This window comes from Liolophura sinensis, chromosome 6 (assembly GCF_032854445.1).
Source record: "Liolophura sinensis isolate JHLJ2023 chromosome 6, CUHK_Ljap_v2, whole genome shotgun sequence".
Lineage (NCBI taxonomy): Eukaryota > Metazoa > Mollusca > Polyplacophora > Chitonida > Chitonidae > Liolophura > Liolophura sinensis.
The window spans coordinates 79,784,978-79,809,914 of NC_088300.1; the positions used below are offsets into that span (position 1 = coordinate 79,784,978).

Genomic DNA, 24,937 nt, shown 5'->3' on the forward strand with positions numbered 1-24,937 from the left:
GCGCTTGTATCTTACCGATGTTTCAACAAGCATTTTGTTGAGTTTACTTAATTATTAAAAGTGCAATTATTTGTTTTGTGGAGTCAATTGATGTCAAAAATACATTTTTGAGAGTCATGATAAATACTAACAAAATTAGAGTTTGTGTTAATGGCTGATGTACATTTTGCACTTTAATCCGTGGGGTGCGCTCAGCAATTCTATCGGCCCAAGTCGAAGGCGAGGCTTTGAAATGATTGACACATTTGAGTGTGGACGACTACGGGAGTTTACGAAAGGACGGACGATTAATATTTGGATTTACCTAGTTTGAATCAGGCTGAAGCGAATGTGTGACGGTGAGTTTTCTATTTATCCTTTACATTTGCTAAACTGCGTGGTGTCGTCTTTTTCCAAATGGTGATGAGATTGCAACAGCTAGTGGTACAACTATCTGAGCAGGCTCAGATCTGCCAGCCCATGCAGACCTACCGGTCGTCAGCGATCGGCCTATCCAGCTTTGTGCTGTAATATTGAGGAGATTTTGGTACAGTTTGTAACTCGGTGTTTGCAGTGTTGATTATGTTGCATCCTATCATCTTCATCCGACCTGGGATATGACTTAACCATCTAGCCCGTAACCGTCCGGCCTCGGTGTTCGTGTCAGAGTGTGAAATGTGCGTTTGTTTACCATGCCTCGGAAAATTTACCTGTGCCCAGCTCGAAAATGGCCGACATCTCCCACTTTCAAATCATTTTAAAGAATAAGTAACTGCGCCAGGTTTAAATTGGTTCTGTCTTAAGATCTAATGAAGTTCTGAAGAGATAAGAAAACCAGTCTAAAACAAATGGAATTTGAGAAAATCCATGGCTCAGGATGTGATGATCCAGCAAGTACACTTTCCGGAACATAGGCCTACTTACAAACCAGAATTCTTGTGGTTACAGATTTCCCTTTACTTATTTTCTGCCCAGAAATGCTTCCTGTACACCTGTCCATACATACATATGTATATATATATATGGACAATATATAAAAATATTTTGTTTTTGTTTATTTTTTTTGGTATCGAATAGCTATGAAAATGCTTTTAGTAATTTTGGCAATAGTGCCATTGAATTAACAAATGTCAAGAGAAGTGTTGTATATTAGACAAGCGATTACTTCCAGAGCCTTATTGTATCGCTGACTGACACAGTCAAGTGGACACTTAACAGTGATGATAAGCTCCCTATGTTTGTGCCATTGGTATTCTGTAATTCATCACATATCCTGTTCAGATAGTATCAGTTTTAGAAACATTAAAGCTGTTGCCAACCCATTTGCATCAAGTGTAATTGTATATACGCATACAAGCACAAATACCTTTGAAATACCAGAAAATTTCCCATATGTGTAGTGTCATTTGATGGTTTGGTATTTGTAGAAGCCTAAAGCTGCTTACTGCTGATAGGGAAGTAATAATTTGCCATGGAGTTTAGTGATAGGTTCTTGAGCACTAATTAGCTTAATGCGTAAATTTAATAATGATAGAGTGGGGTGTGGGAAATCTGATGGTGCTAATTACACGTTCCTTTTAACGGACATTTATACCTAAGTCTATTATATCGTCAGTTGTTCACGTACCTTAAGTCTCTCAAGACTGAAAACCTGTAGAACATAGGCTTGATAGGGTACTCTCAACCTGATAGATGTAGCTCTCCCTTCTTTATGTAACATGTTATTCCTTGTCTCTTTATTAGATAACTGTAATTATGTTCACACCTGAATAATTATCCCTCTAGTTAAAGTGGATTTGCTTGAAAGTAATGATTACTCAGTTGCATTATTGTTTCTAGCCGAGTAAATGAATAGAATGACGAGTACTACCTGTCACAAATTGTATGGTTATTTTAGGACTGTTACAGACATGTGATACATGACATTAAAATTGCTAAACTGAAATAAACTTCCACAATGTGTAAAATGTCCTGACAAACTAAAATGATACATATTTCAGCTTGACTTGTTTTTCAGCTTGACTTGTCTTCAGAGCAAAGAAAAGCTCTTTTTTGGTGAAGCCTTTTGATTTGGTTGCAGTATTCATTATTACAGGTATTAGTATGTGAACAAGTACATTTATCCTGATACAAGATACATGTACATCAGTTATCTGTTTTATTTACCATTTATGTGTATTAAATCCTTGCCACTTCCTCAGCCATTCCTTATTACGTAGTTTCACTGGTGAACATTTCAGTTAACGATGAAAGAAAAACTGGCGAGGGTATGTTGTAAATGAAATCTTTGATAATAGAATTTAGGATTATGAACAGTTTCTTCATGTAGAAATAAACAGGAGTGGATTGGGCTTCTGGTATATCAGCCTGTTCTGCTGAATATTTCTTTTAGCTGCATCATGTCCAGAGTGAAAACAATGTGACCTCTGTCAGTGTGTTTAGATAGCCTTTCACCAACACAGCATGCCCCCTTTCTCTCTTGGTTTTCTCCAACCCCTGACCTTTGAACTTTGGGCTGGTTCTGCTGGTGACATCTGGTGAAGCTGTGGGTACTGTGACAGGAGTGGTTGGACTTGAGTAGTGAGTGAATGCTCTGGGGAGGATGAAGGTGTACATGTCTAGGCAGTAAAACCTGTTTTTGTCTGCATTTTGTCCCACCTCCTTATATAAAGCACCAATGACTGTATGCAGGTACAGGTATGTACATGCAACCACTGGGTCATTAGTTCCTGGTTTACAGAGTACCCAATAGGACTGCATATGTTTATGTTTATTTATTTATTTGATTGGTGTTTTACTCCGTACTCAAGAATATTTCACTTATACGACGGCGGCCAGCATTATGGTGGGTGGAAACGGGCAGACCCTGGGGGAAACTCACGACCATCCGCAAGTTGCTAGAAGACCGTCTCACTTACGCATATGTTTATATGGAATAATCACATACCCTCACCTTGCTCATGATTGTGTAATGAGAATTGGTGTCTGTACGTGATTGTGTGACGTGAATTGGTGTCTGTACGTGATTGTGGGATGAGAATTGGTGTCTGTACATGATTGTGTGACGTGAATTGGTGTCTGTAGGTGATTGTGGGATGAGAATTGGTGTCTAAACATGATCATATGATGAGAGTGGGTGCCTGTAGGTTATTGTGTGACGAGAATTGGTGTCTGTACATTATTGTGTGAGGAGAATTGGTGTCTGTGGGTGATTGTGTGACGTGAATTGGTGTCTGTAGGTTATTGTGTGACGAGAATTGATGTCTGTAGGTGATTGTGGGATGAGAATTGGTGTCTGTACATTATTGTGTGAGGAGAATTGGTGTCTGTGGGTGATTGTGTGACGTGAATTGGTGTCTGTAGGTTATTGTGTGATGAGAATTGGTGTCTGTACATTATTGTGTGAGGAGAATTGGTGTCTGTGGGTGATTGTGTGACGAGAATTGGTGTCTGTAGGTTATTGTGTGATGAGAATTGGTGTCTGTGGGTGATTGTGTGACGAGAATTGGTGTCTGTAGGTTATTGTGTGATGAGAATTGGTGTCTGTACATTATTGTGTAACGAGAATTGGTGTCTGTGGGTGATTGTGTGACGTGAATTGGTGTCTGTAGGTTATTGTGTGATGAGAATTGGTGTCTGTAGGTGATTGTGGGATGAGAATTGGTGTCTGTAGGTGATTGTGGGATGAGAATTGGTGTCTAAACATGATCATATGATGAGAGTGGGTGTCTGTAGGTTATTGTGTGACGAGAATTGGTGTCTGTACATTATTGTGTGAGGAGAATTGGTGTCTGTAGGTGATTGTGTGACGTGAATTGGTGTCTGTAGGTGATTGTGGGATGAGAATTGATGTCTGTAGGTGATTGTGGGATGAGAATTGGTGTCTGTACATTATTGTGTGAGGAGAATTGGTGTCTGTGGGTGATTGTGTGACAAGAATTGGTGTCTAGGTGATTATGTGATGAGAATTTGTGTCTGTACATGATTGTGACGAGAATCGGTGTATCTAGGTGGTTGTGTGATGAGAATTGGTGTCTGTAGGTGATTATGTGATGAGAATTGGTGTCTGCACATGGCTGTGTGATGAGAATTGGTGTCTACATGACTGTGTGACGAGAATTTGTGTCTGTACATGACTGTGTGACGAGTATCTGTGTATCTAGGTGATTTTATGATGAGAATTGATGTTTGTACATGATTGTGTGATGAGAATTGGTGTCTGTACATGACTGTGTGATGAGAATTGGTGTCTGTACTTGACCGTGTGATGAGAATTGGTATCTGTACATGACTGTGTGATGAGAAATTGGTGTCTGTAGGTGATTATGTGATGAGAATTGGTGTCTGTACATGACCGTGTGATGAGAATTGGTGTCTGTACATGACTGTGTGATGAGAATTGGTGTCTGTACATGACCGTGTGATGAGAATTGGTGTCTAAGGTTATTGTGATTGCAAGAAGCAGTGATGTTGTCAACTGAAAGAATGAATGCTTGTGGTCTGACGCATGTTGTCAACAGTTTCTGGATATTTGTGGATGATTTTTTTCTCCTCTAATTGGTCAGGGTGCATCAGTGCTTGTGTTCAGGTGTAGATGTTAAATTTGTTAATGCACATGTACATGTAGAAATTGTTTTAAAAGTCCTTTCTGTTCTTTAGCATTCAAAAATTGTCTGCATCAAATACTTTCAGCAGCTCAAAGCTAAGCTTTGACAATTAAGTCAGTTGTAATATACTTTTAGCAGTCTTTGTGTCCGTTCAGTTGATCAGTTTTAAAGGCGATGGCCTAAATTTTTTATACGGAGATGCCTGACCTGCATACAGGAATGTCCTGCCTTCACCTGTGATAAGCAGGCCTTAGTTAAGGTTCAGTGGCTCAGTATCACAACGCCACCTCATTGAGCATACCAGTTAGCACTGTCATTTCCCAGTGTGGGGCGCTCCAGGTTAGCACTGTCAGTCTGTCATCCCTCACGGTGGGAATCACCACAGGACACGCATTCCACTGGAAACTTACCCAACCATGTCCCATTAAAAAACACCACCCTTTCCCCCCATTTTAGATGCATTATGCTTACCAATACACTTTCTTGACACACAGATTATGATCAGTATTTGCTGGAACATTCATGTACCGGTATGTACATAAGGGAAAGACTCGAAATTGAAGCTAGTCCAAGGCAAGTGGAATTTTGGTGGCGCTAGTCGAGTTAGATAAACATTGGTGCAACTGGGCTTTGCTTTATCAAAAGTTAATTTGGTTAAGAGTGACCTTACTTGTCTATTAACTTACATTGACTTACATGTATAAACTATAAATGTACATATGTCTTCTTCTAGACACAGTACATTTACATGACTATAGATTTTAGAGCAGTTTGATAATGTATTCCTTCATTTAACTGAATGACCAGCTAATATATGGTATGGAGGGGGATCATCTAACCAGTAGGTTCCAAGATTCTATTGGCCAGGGACTATTGGCAGTTGCTTATGAAATGATGTTTTCTGTGCTAGAAACTATCTGTTAATAAAGCAGTAATGTACATGTACCTGTAGTTAGTGTACCATGTACCTGTAGTTTATGTACCATGTACCTGTAGTTTGTGTACCATGTGAGTCCTGAACCTTGTGCAATACTTGCACCCATACCACTCCCTGCACGTCACATTTTTGCATGCTACAGGTTGGTGTAAAGTTAGCGCTTCATTTTATCAATAATAATATTGTGGTTTTATAGTACATGTATATTCATTAATGTGGGTAAATATTAAGGTCAAAGATTTCCAGTGTCCAAATGAACTCGACTGCTGTAGGTATTTCTGTGGTCTAGAGAAAGCTGAGACTCTTTATCTGCGCATAACTTCCATATACACATTCACATTTGTACAGACACAGACTGTATGGTACAGGTACACACAGACTGTGCTTTCCAGCTCACCTCAGTACAGTGTTTACCTTTGTAATATAATATCACACCTTTGTTAATGTGCACAATATGTCATGAAGATACTTATTGGAATACTGTGTGTCAGAATCACCTCTGACCTGGCAAGGAGGCTGAGAAACTGGCTGAGCTGAGTGTCTGATGTAAATATCCTAATATCAGTGTAATGTGTGTCAGAGTCACCTCTGACCTGGCAGGGACACAAAGTGTGCTGAGAGACTCACTCAGTTGAACATCTGATGTAAGTACCCTAATTCCTTGTAAGCCCAGGTGAGAGTATCAGAGTAGTGTCAACCGTCAATACGATGACGTTGGTAATGAAAGTCTGAGTGACAACCTATAACGATCATACACATGATCACAAACGTTGATGACGTATAATCACACATACTTGATTGGTGTGCATTCTTCAGCATTCAGTTCATTGATTCAGTTAATAAATTGTTTAAGCCATGGTACAGAGCCGTGCTTGGATGCATATATGTACATTTACAGAAAAGGACTTTCTGCATTATGTTTAATTCTGAAACTTTTACATCAAAAACAGATGTGAGCAATAACATTAAAGATGTAAAATTATTTAATCAGCCAACATACACATCCAAGAAATAAGGGTATCGGTGCATGTATTTGTGCGAGCATGCCTAAAGCTGTCATGGGCTTTCCATAGACTGTTGAAGTGCAGTACTCTATAAAAATACATTTACCTACATATACTTTATGTACAAGCTGTGTGTACCGATACTTCACTGTTTGCTGGAGTACACTTGTACTTACTTGTTGGACTAATAGTGCTGTTCTGCTGTCCCATAGTCTGACAATCCTAGCTGTCAAGCTGATGTCAGCCTGAGTAGTAAAACGGCAATTCAACCAAGAATGGTGGTGTATCTGAACCTGTATATGTGTTCCAATACACAACAACAAAGGAACATTAGGTACTTATTGCTGTGAAAACCTGATTTATTTGACACTTAAAGATATTTTGAGAAGGATATTGACCTTGCAACTGTAGGAAGTTATAGATTGACATGTAGGTAGTATGTGTAAGACACAATTTATGGCGTCTCATGTACATCGTGACTTGCAGACGGCATTGTGTATATATGTATGTATGTATGCTTTAGGTTTTACATGGTACTTAACAATTTTTCAGTCATATGACACCAAGGAGTCTGTCTTCTCGTGACATGAAGAGATCGACTGCAGTACAAATGAATAATACATGTATGTTATCCAGAATGAAGTGCACGTGTTGATATGTGTTAATGATCCTGACCCTCCAGTAGAAACTACAAGTCTGAGGACCTGATATAGTGTCTTAGCACAGCCTCCCAACATTATCCCTCCCCCCAGGAAGTTTTCCTCTTTGTTTCGGAATTTTCAGGTTGAGGCCTGCGCGTGACTAGAGATTGTTCAGTGTACAGAAATCCTGGACAGTGGAACACACGTAAATACTGATCAAGCCTGGTGAGCTTCTCTCACCCAGACAGCATCCCTGCCTTAGCAGGCCTCAGGCCACTACAAACATCAAAGAGAACAAAGTTAGAGTTTCTTAACCTGGGGTGTCAGTCTGTGTCCATACTACACAGGCCTCTAACAACACTGTCTCAGATCTGCGCCATAGATCCACTCTATTGTATTCCCAAATAACCCCTGGCATAACTTCCTGGACAAAATGGTTTGAATGCTTTAGCTCTCAGAAATTCTTGACAGTTTTGATGGTTATAAGATATTATTAAATGCCAGACTCATGTGTTTGTGTATTGTATTTGTGGCAGATGTCTGACATTTCAAAACAGGATAATTTGCTGAGTCCTCACTATTTTACTTGAGTTGTACATGTACATATATGTGTGTGTAATAGGTTGACATTTGCTGCTGTTAAGACTACTTGACAATTCTCATTTCTGCTTGACAGTTCTCATGTCTGCTTGACAATTCTCATTTCTGCTTGATAATTCTCATTTTTGCTTGACAATTCTCATTTCTGCTTGACAATTTTCATTTTTGCTTTTCTGCTTTGAGCGTGTGTGCCATGCACAAATAGGATTAACTTTATACTGAGACACACCTACATGTACGTACTTCAGGGACCTGTTTTTTTCATTAATTGTGCTATACTTACATGTATTAATGATATAATATATATATATATATATATGCTCGCGCCCATCTGATTCTGTCATTACACATAGTTCTGTCATCACACCTGTACTCACACAGGGCACCTGATTCTTTTATTACACCTGTACACACACAGGGTACATGGTTCTGTCACTACACCTGTACTCACACAGGGTACCTGATTCTGTCACTACACCTGTATTCACACAGGGTACATGGTTCTGTCACTACAACTGTACTCACACAGGGTACCTGATTCTGTTGCTACAGCTGTCCACACAGGGGAACGGATTCTATCACTACACCTGTACTCACACAGGGCACCTGATTCTGTCACTACACCTGTACTCACACAGGGTACCTGAATCTGTCACTACACCTGTACTCACACAGGGTACATGGCTCTGTCACTACACCTGTACTCACAAAGGGCACCTGATTCTGTCACTACACCTGTACTCGCACAGGGGACCTGATTTTGTCACTATACCTGTACACACACAGGGCACCTGATTCTATCACTACACCTGTACACACACAGGGCACCTGATTCTGTCACTACACCTGTACTCACTCACATATTCACATTCACATATCTGATGAAACCTCAGTATGGTACATATACTAGAACTTCAAGGCCTTTATCTAGCAGAATAGGGCAATCTTTTGAATCACAATTAAAGCTGAGTTTCAATATTTCATATTTGTAAATAACACAAAATATGAAAATATTATTATTTGGTATCCTACACTTCCAAACCATTTTGAAGGGCTCAGTAAAGCCATGGATCAGACTCTGGCTTCCGACATAAAAATATATCACAACTTCTGGTAATGTGACTGTCAGTGTAAACATTTCATGCTAAAACTAATACGAATGTTGACACATTGTAACACATCTGTGCACATCACTTGTACATGTACATGTAGGTAAAGTTTGATCATCCTACTCAATGTTGGCATGTGGTAAGTAGATGTGTACATACATGCAGTGCTGTCTGCACTTACTATTGATCTGACCTTCAGCAGTGCAACTCACCAGGGGATTTATGCTGGACCTATTCTCATATGTGAATATTAAATTAAATGAAATAATCAATAAGTCTCAATAGTCTCCAGTACAAATATGCACACATACACTGTGAGTTAATTCATACTTTTACAAGGGAACATTGTAACTGGAACCCAGGCTAATTTATATGCAGTACCCCTGGCCTGAGGGGTGTAATGGGCACACTGTAAATATACCCTGTGTTCTACTAGCACAGAGAGACTGCTTGGCTGTGCAGTTTATGATATAGGAGGGAACCTCGTACACTGTAGCTAACATGGTCATCAGTGGCCTGTATAGTTCTGTATGTTGTGACCAGTAATGCCTGCATGTACACACACAGTTCTATATGTTGTAAAAAGTAATGCCTGCATGTACACACACGGTTCTATATGCTGTAAAAAGTAATGCCTGCATGTACACACACAGTTCTATATGTTGTAAAAAGTAATGCCTGCATGTGCACACACAGTTCTATATGTTGTAAAAAGTAATGCCTGCATGTACACACACAGTTCTATATGTTGTAAAAAGTAATGCCTGCATGTGCACACACAGTTCTATATGTTGTAAAAAGTAATGCATGCATGTGCACACACAGTTCTATATGTTGTAACTAGTAATGCCTGCATGTGCAAACACAGTTCTGTATGTTGTAACGAGTAATGCTTGCATGTACACACACATTTCTATATGTTGTAACTAGTAATGCCTTTAGGTACACACATAGTTCTGTATGTTGTAACTGGTAATGCCTGTATGTACACACTCAGTTCTATATGTTGTAACTAGTGATGCTTGCATGTGCACACAAAGTTCTGTATGTTGTAACTAGTAATGCTTGCATGTAGACACACAGTTCTATATGTTACTAGTAATGCTTGCGTGTACACACGGTTCTATATGTAGTTACTAGTAATGCCTGCGTGTACACACACAGTTCTATATGTAGTTACTAGTAATGCTTGCATGTACACACACATTTCTATATGTTGTAACTAGTAATGCCTTTAGGTACACACATAGTTCTGTATGTTGTAACTGGTAATGCCTGTATGTACACACTCAGTTCTATATGTTGTAACTAGTGATGCTTGCATGTGCACACAAAGTTCTGTATGTTGTAACTAGTAATGCTTGCATGTAGACACACAGTTCTATATGTTACTAGTAATGCTTGCGTGTACACACGGTTCTATATGTAGTTACTAGTAATGCCTGCGTGTACACACACAGTTCTATATGTAGTTACTAGTAATGCCTGCGTGTACACACACAGTTCTATATGTAGTTACTAGTAATGCCTACATGTACACACACAGTTCTATGTATTGTAATGCCTTTAGGGGCAACAGAACCATTTCCAAAGTGTAGAGGGGTGCATTAGGCTACAGGTGACTGAAATGAGAAGGTCCAGGTTTTGTCTAACATACTCTCTAGAGATGGCTGATCTCAAGTCAACCAATCAAACACATCTCGGTAAAGACTGCCAGTGACTGATGACTGGACTTCAGTCTACTGCAGAATGTTGTCCACTGTGTGACGTGATAACAGAATTTCAGCCTTGTTGGCCTCTCGGTTATGGTTTGTCATGAATTCCACAGATATTGACACCTGATCTGCTGCCTGTGTCACAGCACTACAGTTACAGTTACAATGTAGTTGTATGTGGACTGGTCCATAAAACTGCTCAAAACATTGTTGGCTTCGTTAAAGTTGGACATAAAACTACATGCACATTTGTCTGTATCTGTGTTTAAAGAGTCTTCATGCCTGACTTACCTCTAATACAAGGGAACAAAAGGGTACAGGTATTGAGTTCACAAGATCAGGTGTGTATGTAAGACCTAGGGAAGTTCAGCACATAAAATGTAGGTGTTTGCTGGTGAAGTCCCATCTGGATTGTTGAAGAAGTGTGGTTAACCTATAGTAAGTTGGCAAACCCACAAAAAGACACGGTGAACCTAATCCTATACCTGAACCCAGGCCCCTTGAGTGGGTGGGTTTGAACACATCACATGTAGAAATTATAATTTGTTTGATGTACAAAATCATCTAGTATGCTGTTGAGTGAAGAATATCACATATATATAAATACATGTAAACAGTTGTCAGGTGGGTGGAGTACACTTTGCCCTTTGCTAGGTATTGGACACATTTCTTCTGATAAATTCACAGCTTACATGTACTTATTATCACACTATATACGTCTATATGTAGTGCATCCACATGAAGATACATGTGTCTTTCTCTTGATAAATGGTAGGCTGGTATTCCCCTCCACAGTTGACCCTACATGTACAGCTGTACCAGTTCCTTTACTAGAGTTCTACTACTACATGTACAGCTGTACCCGTTCCTTTACTAGAGTACTACTACTACATGTACCTGTGCCCATACGAGAGTTCTACTACTACATGTACCTGTGCCCATACTAGAGTTCTACTGCTACATGTACCTGTGCCCATACTAGAGCTCTGCTACTACATGTACCTGTGCCCATACTAGAGTTCTACTACTACATGTACCTGTGCCCATACTAGAGTACTACTACTACATGTACCTGTGCCGATATTAGAATTCTACTACTACATGTACTTTTTCCTACTACCAAGCCACATGTGCTTTCATAATAAACAATTTCAGGGCTCACTCTGGTTTGTTTATCTGCTGCTGTTTGTGCATGGTACATGGGGTTACCGATTCAGGGCTACTATCTCTGGTAGGCCAGCTGTTGAGTCTGGCGCCCTGCCTTCCACCTGTATTTTAGTGGGTATAACTAGGGGCCCAGTGTACAAGTGCCACAGTGGTTATCACCAGGTGCCCAGCAGCATGTATCTCAGTGGGTATCACCACTGGCTCAGCATAGCTGCTCCCTTCATTCAACCATACTGTACACATAAATGTAACTGAAGCATGTTGTGCCTTTCTCGAGGTGTTACTGTTCTGTGATGTAAAATGGTGTGGAAAACACTGAATTTACAAGATTTATAGACAGGAAGAACCACCAGTCGGCTGTCTTGAATACATGTACATGTATGACAGTTTGAAGTTTATATTTGTCTGGAAAAACTGTCCTTGAACATGTACCTTGTATCTTGTACATTTGCTCCTATAACTGTCCTTATGTAAAACTTCAGGTATGCTGGGAGGCTGAGAGACAAGGGGGCAGTCCTTGAACATGTACCTTGTACATGTGCTCCTATAACTATCCTTGTGTAAAACTTCAGGTATGCTGGGAGGTTGAGAGACAAGGGGGCAGTCCTTGAACATGTACCTTGTACATGTGCTCCTATAACTGTCCTTGTGTAAAACTTCAGGTATGCTGGGAGGTTGAGAGACAAGGGTACCTTGTATCTTGTACATGTGCTCCTATAACCTTATACATCAGACATACATGTATGTTTGCATAAATGTAACCTAGTCTCAAATTCTACACCCAGTCATAGTATTGTATTGTCAGGGCCTTTGAATACTAAGTATATATGGATTTTAGATTTTGTCATAAAAACTGAACTTGTAGTTTATTATGATACTGTTTTATTATAATTGTAAACACACTCTCTGTACTAGTGTATTTGTTCTGACCTGAAGGGTTCATTTATAGTCAGTTTTTCTGTTCATGGGTATTTTTTATAATGACCTCCTAAAAACAGTAGATGATTTTTAAAAAAACTTCTGCTCCGTCTGTGTGTATGAAGGCGTGTATAGAATAAGAGCACTGGAGGAATCTGTGCTGGCCATGTTATTGCCCTTGTGACACAGAGGCTAGGCTTGCTGTATGAAGGTGGGGCAGGCCTTCTTAGAGGTTTCTCTTTGTCAGACTGGCATACAGACATACCTGTCAGGTGAGTCAGAGCAGCACTGATTGCTGCAGTCACTGCCGCACAGCCTACCCCAAATACCATTAGTGTACATGTACATGTATGCATAGCGCATAATGTACCTGTTACCATGAGAGGGACCTTGGCACAGTGGCTATTATGTAGCATAGGTACTGCTACACGTACTACCTGGGGAGGCTCTAATACAGGGTAATACTAAGCTTCATATAAAAACCAATCATTGGATAAACACTATTCCAGATTAAATAAAAGGCAGTCAAGACTGGAGCATGAGCCTTGTTTTGAAAGAGTATGGTGTAATACTTTCTGTGACAATACATGTACATGTAATTGGTCATTAGTGCCCATGGACTGGTTATTCCACCAATTTTCACGAAAGTCCAGGTTAATCAGTACGTGTAACTTGGGTAAAGTCGGTTGGCCCACCTGTAGTGAATGACAATCAAATAAATAAATAAACAAACAAATAAATGTACATGTATGAGGGCTTTTGTACTTCAAGGGAATGGTCACTTGGTTGAGTGTGACACAGTCATGGCAAAATAAGCCATAACTCAGTTTTAAATGTTATACTAAACAAAACATAAAGCCAGTTTGCAGTGATTGCTCAATGCATCAAGTAGTGCAGCATTACAGACAGCAGGCCTCATGAGCTGACAAACTGAGAAAGAAAACATGATGTTCTAATTGTTTTGTCTTGTGTGCTGCTTGTTCGTCTTGAAGTTAAAAAGTCTGTCAAAAACACAAACATGGCAATAGCAAAAAGTTGCTAGAAGATGATGCACATGTTACATGTGTCTTGTTAGCTTGTGGTGAACAAGAGGCATGCCCGACACTTACTGGTATGTGAGGTTGTGCAGCTACATGTCCATTGTATGCCTGTGGTCATTGACTTACATATCACACATGTACAAGTTAAAATTTCATATTTAGTCACGGATGAATCTTTATACATATAGGTCTGTAATTTTGCATGTTAAGGTTTATGGTACAGTGCGCATGTACCAGTACTTCTAAGGAGCACTGAATGTTGTCAGCCAGAAGTACTGATGAGATACTAATATAAGAGTATAAGAGATGAGAAAACTCTGGCTCACAGATCACATTCAAACTGGCTATAGTGTTGCTTTCATGTGTAAACAAAATTATTGCATACGTGTACGTGTACATGTAGTCAGTAGTGATAGACTGATAGCCAAGTTCACACGTGTGCATGATTTGTGTTCATGGTCGGATTTAACCAGGTTACGTACACATGTAGCACAGTAGTGATAGACTGATAGCCAAGTTCACACATGTGCATGATTTGTGTTCATGGTCGGATTTAACCAGGTTACGTACACATGTAGTCAGCAGTGATAAACTGATAGCCAAGTTCACATCTGCATGATCTGTGTTCATGGTCGGATTTAACCAGGTGACGTACACATGTAGTCAGCAGTGATAAACTGATAGCCAAGTTCACACCTGCATGATTTGTGTTCATGGTCGGATTTAACCAGGTTACGTACACATGTAGTCGGCAGTGATAAACTGATAGCCAAGTTCACACATGTGCGTGATTTGTGTTCAAGGTCGGATTTAACCAGGTGACGTACACATGTAGTCAGTAGTGATAAACTGATAGCCAAGTTCACACATGTGCATGATTTGTGTTCATGGTCGGATTTAAGCAGGTTACGTACACATGTATTCAGTAGTGATAGACTGATAGCCAAGTTCACACATGTGCATGATTTGTGTTCATGGTCGGATTTAACCAGGTTACGTACACATGTATTCAGTAGTGATAGACTGATAGCCAAGTTCACACCTGCATGAACGGTGTTCATGGTCGGATTTAACCAGGTGACATGTACATCTACACTGTAGTACTGAGTTATGAGCCATGGATAATAGATGAGTTGTTGTGATGAGGAAACTGCTCAGGCTGTCTCTGCCATCCTTGGCTGACCTTGCCTTACAGTACATGACTTATACCATAACAGTGTGATATAAATCAATGTGTCTGGCTTCAGCCCCTGGAGACCCGGTGTATCAGAGCAGGACCAGAGCAGGACCGTGTGTACTTTTGGAGACCCAGCCTGGGGTGTATCAGAGCAGGACCAGGTGTACTCCTGGAGACCCAGCCTGGGGTGTATCAGAGCAGGACCAGGTGTACTCCTGGAGACCCAGCCTGGGGTGTATCAGAGCAGGACCAGGTGTACTCCTGGAGACCCAGCCTGGGGTGTATCAGAGCAAGACCCTGTGTACTCCTGGAGACCCAGCCTGGGGTGTATCAGAGCAGGACCAGGTGTACCCCCAGCTCATACGTAACAGGACAAAGTATATAGATTTGCAGATTAGCCAGTCTGTCCATGTCCCTTGTACATGTCACTTACATGTATCCATGTTGCACTTGATTGACTGGTTTACTCAATGCTCTTCTTGTATTTATCTTGGTGAAGTAGTATGAACATCACAAGTAAACCTGTGCATGTGGGTGATAGCAAACCAGGCTGGTGAAGTAGCATGAACATCACAAGTAAACCTGTACATGTGGGTAATAGCAATATCACCAGTAAACCTGTACATGTGGGTGATAGCAAACCAGGCTGGTGAAGTAGCATGAACATCACCAGTAAACCTGTACATGTGGGTAATAGCAATATCACCAGTAAACCTGTACATATGGGTAATAGCAAACCAGGCTGGCGAAGTAGCATGAACATCACCAGTAAACCTGTACATGTGGGTAATAGCAATATCACCAGTAAACCTGTACATGTGGGTGATAGCAAACCAGGCTGGTGAAGTAGCATGAACATCACCAGTAAACCTGTACATGTGGGTAATAGCAAACCATGCTGGTGAAGTAGCATGAACATCACCAGTAAACCTGTACATGTGGGTAATAGCAAACCATGCTGGTGAAGTAGCATGAACATCACCAGTAAACCTGTACATGTGGGTAATAGCAATATCACCAGTAAACCTGTACATGTGGGTGATAGCAAACCAGGCTGGCAAAGTAGCATGAACATCACCAGTAAACCTGTACATGTGGGTAATAGCAATATCACCAGTAAACCTGTACATGTGGGTGATAGCAAACCATGCTGGTGAAGTAGCATGAACATCACCAGTAAACCTGTACATGTGGGTAATAGCAAACCATGCTGGTGAAGTAGCATGAACATCACCAGTAAACCTGTACATGTGGGTAATAGCAAACCATGCTGGTGAAGTAGCATGAACATCACCAGTAAACCTGTACATGTGGGTAATAGCAAACCATGCTGGTGAAGTAGCATGAACATCACCAGTAAACCTGTACATGTGGGTAATAGCAATATCACCAGTAAACCTGTACATGTGAGTAATAGCAAACCATGCTGGTGAAGTAGCATGAACATCACCAGTAAACCTGTACATGTGGGTAATAGCAAACCATGCTGGTGAAGTAGCATGAACATCACCAGTAAACCTGTACATGTGGGTAATAGCAATATCACCAGTAAACCTGTACATGTGGGTGATAGCAAACCAGGCTGGTGAAGTAGCATGAACATCACAAGTAAACCTGTACATGTGGGTAATAGCAAACCAGGCTGGTGAAGTAGCATGAACATCACAAGTAAACCTGTACATGTGGGTGACAGCAAACCAGGCTGGTGAAGTAGCATTAACATCACCAGTAAACCTGTACATGTGGGTAATAGCAGTATCACCAGTAAACCTGTACATGTGGGTGATAGCAAACCAGGCTGGTGAAGTAGCATGAACATCACCAGTAAACCTGTACATGTGGGTAATAGCAGTATCACCAGTAAACCTGTACATGTGGGTAATAGCAAACCATGCTGGTGAAGTAGCACGAACATCACCAGTAAACCTGTACATGTGGGTAATAGCAAACCATGCTGGTGAAGTAGCATGAACATCACCAGTAAACCTGTACATGTGGGTAATAGCAATATCACCAGTAAACCTGTACATGTGGGTGATAGCAAACCATGCTGGTGAAGTAGCATGAACATCACCAGTAAACCTGTACATGTGGGTAATAGCAAACCAGGCTGGTGAAGTAGCATGAACATCACCAGTAAACCTGTACATGTGGGTAATAGCAGTATCACCAGTAAACCTGTACATGTGAGTAATAGCAAACCAGGCTGGTGAAGTAGCATGAACATCACCAGTAAACCTGTACGTGTGGGTAATAGCAAACCAGGCTGGTGAAGTAGCATGAACATCACCAGTAATCCTGTACATGTGGGTAATAGCAGTATCACCAGTAAACCTGTACATGTGGGTGACAGCAAACCAGGCTGGTGAAGTAGCATTAACATCACCAGTAAACCTGTACATGTGGGTAAAAGCAGTATCACCAGTAAACCTGTACATGTGGGTGATAGCAAACCATGCTGGTGAAGTAGCATGAACATCACCAGTAAACCTGTACGTGTGGGTAATAGCAAACCAGGCTGGTGAAGTAGCATGAACATCACCAGTAATCCTGTACATGTGGGTAAAAGCAGTATCACCAGTAAACCTGTACATGTGGGTGACAGCAAACCAGGCTGGTGAAGTAGCATTAACATCACCAGTAAACCTGTACATGTGGGTAATAGCAGTATCACCAGTAAACCTGTACATGTGGGTGATAGCAAACCAGGCTGGTGAAGTAGCATGAACATCACAAGTAAACCTGTACATGTGGGTAATAGCAAACCATGCTGGTGAAGTAGCATGAACATCACCAGTAAACCTGTACATGTTGGTAATAGCAATATCACCAGTAAACCTGTACATGTGGGTATTAGCAAACCATGCTGGTGAAGTAGCATGAACATCACAAGTAAACCTGTACATGTGGGTAATAGCGACATCATCAGTAAACCTGTGCATGTGAGTAATAGCAAACCATGCTGGTGAAGTAGCATGAACATCACCAGTAAACCTGTACATGTGGGTAATAGCAAACCAGGCTGGTGAAGTAGCATGAACATCACAAGTAAACCTGTACATGTTGGTAATAGCAAACCAGGCTGGTGAAGTAGCATGAACATCACAAGTAAACCTGTACATGTGGGTGATAGCAAACCAGGCTGGTGAAGTAGCATGAACATCACAAGTAAACCTGTACATGTGGGTAATAGCAATATCACCAGTAAACCTGTACATGTGGGTAATAGCAAACCAGGCTGGTGAAGTAGCATGAACATCACAAGTAAACCTGTACATGTGGGTAATAGCAAACCAGGCTGGTGAAGTAGCATGAACATCACAAGTAAACCTGTACATGTGGGTAATAGCAAACCAGGCTGGTGAAGTAGCATGAACATCACAAGTAAACCTGTACATGTTGGTAATAGCAAACCAGGCTGGTGAAGTAGCATGAACATCACAAGTAAACCTGTACATGTGGGTGATAGCAAACCAGGCTGGTGAAGTAGCATGAACATCACAAGTAAACCTGTACATGTGGGTAATAGCGACATCATCAGTAAACCTGTGCATGTGGGTAATAGCAAACCATGCTGGTGAAGTAGCATGAACATCACAAGTAAACCTATACATGTGGGTAATAGCAAACCAGGCTGGTGAAGTAGCATGAACATCACCAGTAAACCTGCACATGTGGATAATAACAAACCTAAAGTACATGTATCAAAGCTGTTTAGACAGATATAGCTAAGTGCGTCTGTTGGTTATAGTCCTGTATGAAGCTTAAGAATATGAGTGTGTGCTCTGTGATTCTGGTCACTCCATGGGTTGGGTTACGGACAGTGAATGACAGACTTTATCACTGTGTGGAGGCTTCTCCTCAGATAAAGCTGGCTTCCTTATGGGGAGGGTCAGAAGCCATCATAGATATGTCTGCTGGAATGTGTCGGGGGGAAAAAAATACATCTAGTATGTGTTAAAGTACACTGTTAAAGACTTCAAAAAGTGATACTATATGGAATTATTTAAGACAACATCTCAAGAAATGTTCAAACCAGAGAGGAGTTTCCTAGATAAATACATGTACATGTATGTCTTCAGTACATGATGAATGGTCATAGAATCCGATTGTGATTAAGCCATGTGGAATTGGCATACATTTAGTCAGCATAATGTATGTTAGCTTTGCAAGCCAGTGTGTAAACCAGCTGGTGAGTGACCGCTGATACAAAGCTGTCATAAGCAATTTGTACAGGGTGTTTATAACGTGGTGAAAGAGGAGGAGATTCCAGTCATGATTCACCTGTCAGCACATTGGTCACTAAACACTTCCTGGATTCTCAGAATTGGCTGGATTAGCCCGAGCATAATGGATAAATTGTCTTTAATAGTCTGTCTGAAGCGATATGGTTGTGAGACATATATCCACTGTGTCATTCAGAAATGAGAAAAGGCTGATTAAGTATGAAAAATTTATAATTACCTTTTTTATTAATTTTTAATATTAAACTTTCATGTGTTTAATGATCATCTGAATTTTGAATTTTCTTGCGTTTAATCTAAATTTTGAAGGCACATTTCTATTAAGGAGAAAAAAATTTTGATTAAAAATTGCTGTTCATTAATTATTTATAATTATGTATCTTACATGTATGAGTTTTTATGTCCTTGTAAGATGTTAATTTGATGCATGCGTAAATCAGTCCCACAGCCCAGGTGATTGGTAGATACATGTAGATCTTGATAACTTTGGCAGCAGGTCTTGTAAAGGTGTTTCTTGATGAGTATGAGGAAGTATGAACCAGCTGTAGAACACAGCAGTCACCAAGGCTTATGTTACCCAGGGGTAGTGTGTAACAGATGATGAGGTGCATGTAAACCATGTAAGGGTGAGGAGGAATGCAGAGACATCTGGGATATCCCAGCTGTCTGTTACAGGCTTGTCCCCAACGTAAACTCTGTCTGTTTGTCTCCATTCATATTAACTACAACATAAGCCAGACTGAAGGCCAGTATGGATCTGTACATCTGTCACAGTAGTCAAATATGTGCTACCGTAGATTGCATCGAGTTTAGCATAGGTTTTAAAATGTGCATCCCATGATTCCTTGTGTCTAGTTGTCTCTAATTGGACACAACTTGGGGTCATTGGGGGTCTGAGATGTGTGTTCACAGGATTGTATATACCTGTAACAAGAACAATAGACACACTCACACTTCACTGAACATGCCACTGTCAGCTCTAGTAGCTGCTACACAGCTACTGCTGGAATGCACATCTCGCCTATGGTGTGCCCAGTGAGTCGGCCAAAACATTTCAGTGAGCAACGAAACTTTGGTAGTAGTAGGTCTGCCATCACTACATTTCTTCTGCCAAGAATGCATGTTTCACGTATGGTCTGCGAGAGTTTGTTGTGCCAAAAGCGCAGGATTGTGGTCAGACGGTGGACCGGTAACAAATAGGCATTGCAATTCTGCTCGCTGTAAATGGGTTCCGTGTGGTTCAGTAGCAAAGTCCAAAGTGGTCTCACAAAAATAACTGTACATGCATTTCACTGAGCACGTGGCTGGATGTACATGTAAATTAGTGAACCTCTGTCTGCTAGTCTAGATTCGGTGGGAGATTTCACAATTGTGACTATTTCAAGGGGTGGGTCAGTGAAAATAAATGCATCTAGAGTTACCTGTTAACATTTAGGCGCACCTGACTCTGAGTTCTCAGTCATGGCAATCGGCTGTTACAACAATGCGAGAACGAGGTATATCTCTTTTCGGAAACTTTGCTGAAATGTGTTTTCTGTGTTGAACTGAAGGTACCCGATGTGATTTGGCGGGAAAATAGAATTCTTCTGAAATAGGAGGCTAATATCTCACAGGTCATTCTGCCCCCAACTGAGACTGTGCGAAAGTGACAGATGGGGGAAATTTTAGATCATTTTCAGCAAGACCAGTGGCCTGTTGGCCACAGACCCCCATTAGTTTCCATAAGCGACAATGTTAACGTTTAGCGCTGTAGCTCAGTCCCAAACATTCCGTGGCCAATAAGCTTTGGTGCATACCTGGCCCAGCCTGTGAGAAAGAAGCCATAAAAATCTTGACGTAGGTTGACTGTCAAAATCTGGACCTTTCAATGCCGGCAGCTGGGAGAGGTGCCTAGCTACACCAAGGGGACGTCACTCACAGCCTCATCACCACCTGTCTCCTTGCATCCTCTCACCCAGAATTTCAAACTTTCATCATTAAAACTCATACCTGCCCAAAGGTTAGACAATTTCCATCATTTTGATACCAAGCATGCACCTGTACACCAAAAACTGCAGGCTGGCAGCAAAAATAGACTTGACACCCTAAAGTACACAGTATTACATTCGTACCTCTCGAAGAACGGAAGTTGCAATGGGGGTCTGTGTCCTGTTACACACAACAAACATTTTTAATCGGGGTCTAGATGGACAAATAGGTGTATAATCACGCTTCTCTCAATCCATGCCTGGGGAGTCTACCCCATGCGGTGAGACTGCCAGCAGCTAGACTATCACCCGGGATTACTGTACCGGTTGGGGCTGATCACACCCCTGTCATCTCGAGCAACTCAAATCGGCTAAACTTTACAGCCAGAAATTTTAGGCTAAATATTACAGCCAGAAATTTTCGGCTAAACTTTACAGCCAGAAATTTTCGGCTAAATTCTGCGTTATTTGCGGGAAATTGTATCCTGCAGTTTTGTTTACTAACAGGATGAGTCTAACCCTCTGTATGTATGCAACTACATAATCACTACTGGTGAAGTAGCATGAACATCACCAGTAAACCTGCACATGTGGGTAATAGCAATATCACCAGTAAACCTGTACATGTGAGTAATAGCAAACCAGGCTGGTGAAGTAGCATGAACATCACCAGTAAACCTGTACGTGTGGGTAATAGCAGTATCGCCAGTAAACCTGTACATGTGGGTGATAGCAAACCAGGCTGGTGAAGTAGCATTAACATCACCAGTAAACCTGTACATGTGGGTGATAGCAAACCAGGCTGGTGAAGTAGCATGAACATCACCAGTAAACCTGTACATGTGGGTAATAGCAATATCACCAGTAAACCTGTACATGTGGGTAATAGCAGTATCACCAGTAAACCTGTACATGTGGGTGATAGCAAACCAGGCTGGTGAAGTAGCATGAACATCACCAGTAAACCTGTACATGTGGGTAATAGCAGTATCACCAGTAAACCTGTACATGTGGGTGATAGCAAACCAGGCTGGTGAAGTAGCATTAACATCACCAGTAAACCTGTACATGTGGGTAATAGCAGTATCACCAGTAAACCTGTACATGTGGGTGATAGCAAACCAGGCTGGTGAAGTAGCATTAACATCACCAGTAAACCTGTACATGTGGGTAATAGCAGTATCACCAGTAAACCTGTACATGTGGGTAATAGCAAACCTAAAGTACATGTAGCATAGCTGTTTAGACAGATATAGCTAAGTGCGTCTGTTGGTTATAGTCCTGTATGAAGCTTAAGAATATGAGTGTGTGCTCTGTGATTCTGGTCACTCCATGGGTTGGGTTACGGACAGTGAATGACAGACTTTATCACTGTGTGGAGGCTTCTCCTCAGATAAAGCTGGCTTCCTTATGGGGAGGGTCAGAAGCCATCATAGATATGTCTGCCGGAATGTGTCGGGGAAAAAAATACATCTAGTATGTGTTAAAGTACATTGTTAAAGACTTCAAAAATTGATACTATATGGAATTATTTAAGACAACATCTCAAGAAATGTTCAAACCAGAGAGGAGTTTCCTAGATAAATACATGTACATGTATGTCTTCAGTACATGATGAATGGTCATAGAATCCGATTGTGATTAAGCCATGTGGCATACATTTAGTCAGCATAATGTATGTTAGCTTTGCTTTGTAAACCAGCTGGTGAGTGACCGCTGATACAAAGCTGTCATAAGCAATTTGTACAGAGTGTTTATAACGTGGTGAAAGAGGAGGAGATTCCAGTCATTTTCACCTGTCAGCACATTGGTCACTAAACACTTCCTGGATTCTCAGAACTGGCTGGATTAGCCCGAGCATAATGGATAAATTGTCTTCAATAGTCTGTCTGAAGCAATATGGTTGTGAGACAAATATCCACTGTGTCATTCAGAAATGAGAAAAGGCTGATTGAGTATGAAAAATTTATAATTACCTTTTTTATTAATTTTTAATATTAAACTTTCATGTGTTTAATGATCATCTGAATTTTGAATTTTCTTGCGTTTAATCTAAATTTTGAAGGCACATTTCTATTAAGGAGAAAAAAATTTTGATTAAAAATTGCTGTTCATTAATTATTTATAATTATGTATCTTACATGTATGAGTTTTTATGTCCTTGTAAGATGTTAATTTGATGCATGCGTAAATCAGTCCCACAGCCCAGGTGATTGGTAGATACATGTAGATCTTGATAACTTTGGCAGCAGGTCTTGTATACATGTTTCTTGATGAGTATGAGGAAGTATGAACCAGCTGTAGAACACAGCAGTCACCAAGGCTTATGTTACCCAGGGGTAGTGTGTAACAGACGATGAGGTGCATGTAAACCATGTGAGGGTGAGGAGGAATGCAGAGACATCTGGGATGTCCCAGCTGTCTGTTACAGGCTTGTCCCCAACGTAAACTCTGTCTGTTTGTCTCCATTCATATTAACTACAACATAAGCCAGACTGAAGGCCAGTATGGATCTGTACATCTGTCACAGTAGTCAAATATGTGCTACCGTAGATTGCATCGAGTTGAGCATAGGTTTTAAAACGTGCATCCCATGATTCCTTGTGTCTAGTTGTCTCTAATTGGACACAACTTGGGGTCATTGGGGGTCTGAGATGTGTGTTCACAGGATTGTATATACCTGTAACAAGAACAATAGACACACTCACACTTCACTGAACATGCCACTGTCAGCTCTAGTAGCTACTACACAGCTACTGCTGGAATGCACATCTCGCCTATGGTGTGCCCAGTGAGTCGGCCAAAACATTTCAGTGAGCAACGAAACTTTGGTAGTAGTAGGTCTGCCATCACTACATTTCTTCTGCCAAGAATGCATGTTTCACGTATGGTCTGCGAGAGTTTGTTGTGCCAAAAGCGCAGGATTGTGGTCAGACGGTGGACCGGTAACAAATAGGCATTGCAATTCTGCTCGCTGTAAATGGGTTCCGTGTGGTTCAGTAGCAAAGTCCAAAGTGGTCTCACCAAAATAACTGTACATGCATTTCACTGAGCACGTGGCTGGATGTACATGTAAATTAGTGAACCTCTGTCTGCTAGTCTAGATTCGGTGGGAGATTTCACAATTGTGACTATTTCAAGGGGTGGGTCAGTGAAAATAAATGCATCTAGAGTTACCTGTTAACATTTAGGCGCACCTGACTCTGAGTTCTCAGTCATGGCAATCGGCTGTTACAACAATGCGAGAACGAGGTATATCTCTTTTCGGAAACTTTGCTGAAATGTGTTTTCTGTGTTGAACTGAAGGTACCCGATGTGATTTGGCGGGAAAATAGAATTCTTCTGAAATAGGAGGCTAATATCTCACAGGTCATTCTGCCCCCAACTGAGACTGTGCGAAAGTGACAGATGGGGGAAATTTTAGATCATTTTCAGCAAGACCAGTGGCCTGTTGGCCACAGACCCCCATTAGTTTCCATAAGCGACAATGTTAACGTTTAGCGCTGTAGCTCAGTCCCAAACATTCCGTGGCCAATAAGCTTTGGTGCATACCTGGCCCAGCCTGTGAGAAAGAAGCCATAAAAATCTTGACGTAGGTTGACTGTCAAAATCTGGACCTTTCAATGCCGGCAGCTGGGAGAGGTGCCTAGCTACACCAAGGGGACGTCACTCACAGCCTCATCACCACCTGTCTCCTTGCATCCTCTCACCCAGAATTTCAAACTTTCATCATTAAAACTCATACCTGCCCAAAGGTTAGACAATTTCCATCATTTTGATACCAAGCATGCACCTGTACACCAAAAACTGCAGGCTGGCAGCAAAAATAGAC

At 41.0% G+C, this 24,937-nt stretch overlaps 1 protein-coding gene across 4 annotated transcripts in view; it reads left to right on the forward strand.

The window, feature by feature from the left end:
• The first annotated feature begins 230 nt into the window (after window positions 1-230).
• LOC135468556 (catenin delta-2-like) overlaps window positions 231-24,937 on the forward strand; it is an 82,817-nt gene continuing 58,110 nt past the window's right edge. For all 4 annotated transcript variants that reach the window (XM_064746876.1, XM_064746878.1, XM_064746877.1 and 1 more), the window contains exon 1: window positions 231-338. The gene's annotated coding sequence lies outside the window, so the exon portion shown is untranslated. The remainder of the gene's footprint in view (window positions 339-24,937) is intronic.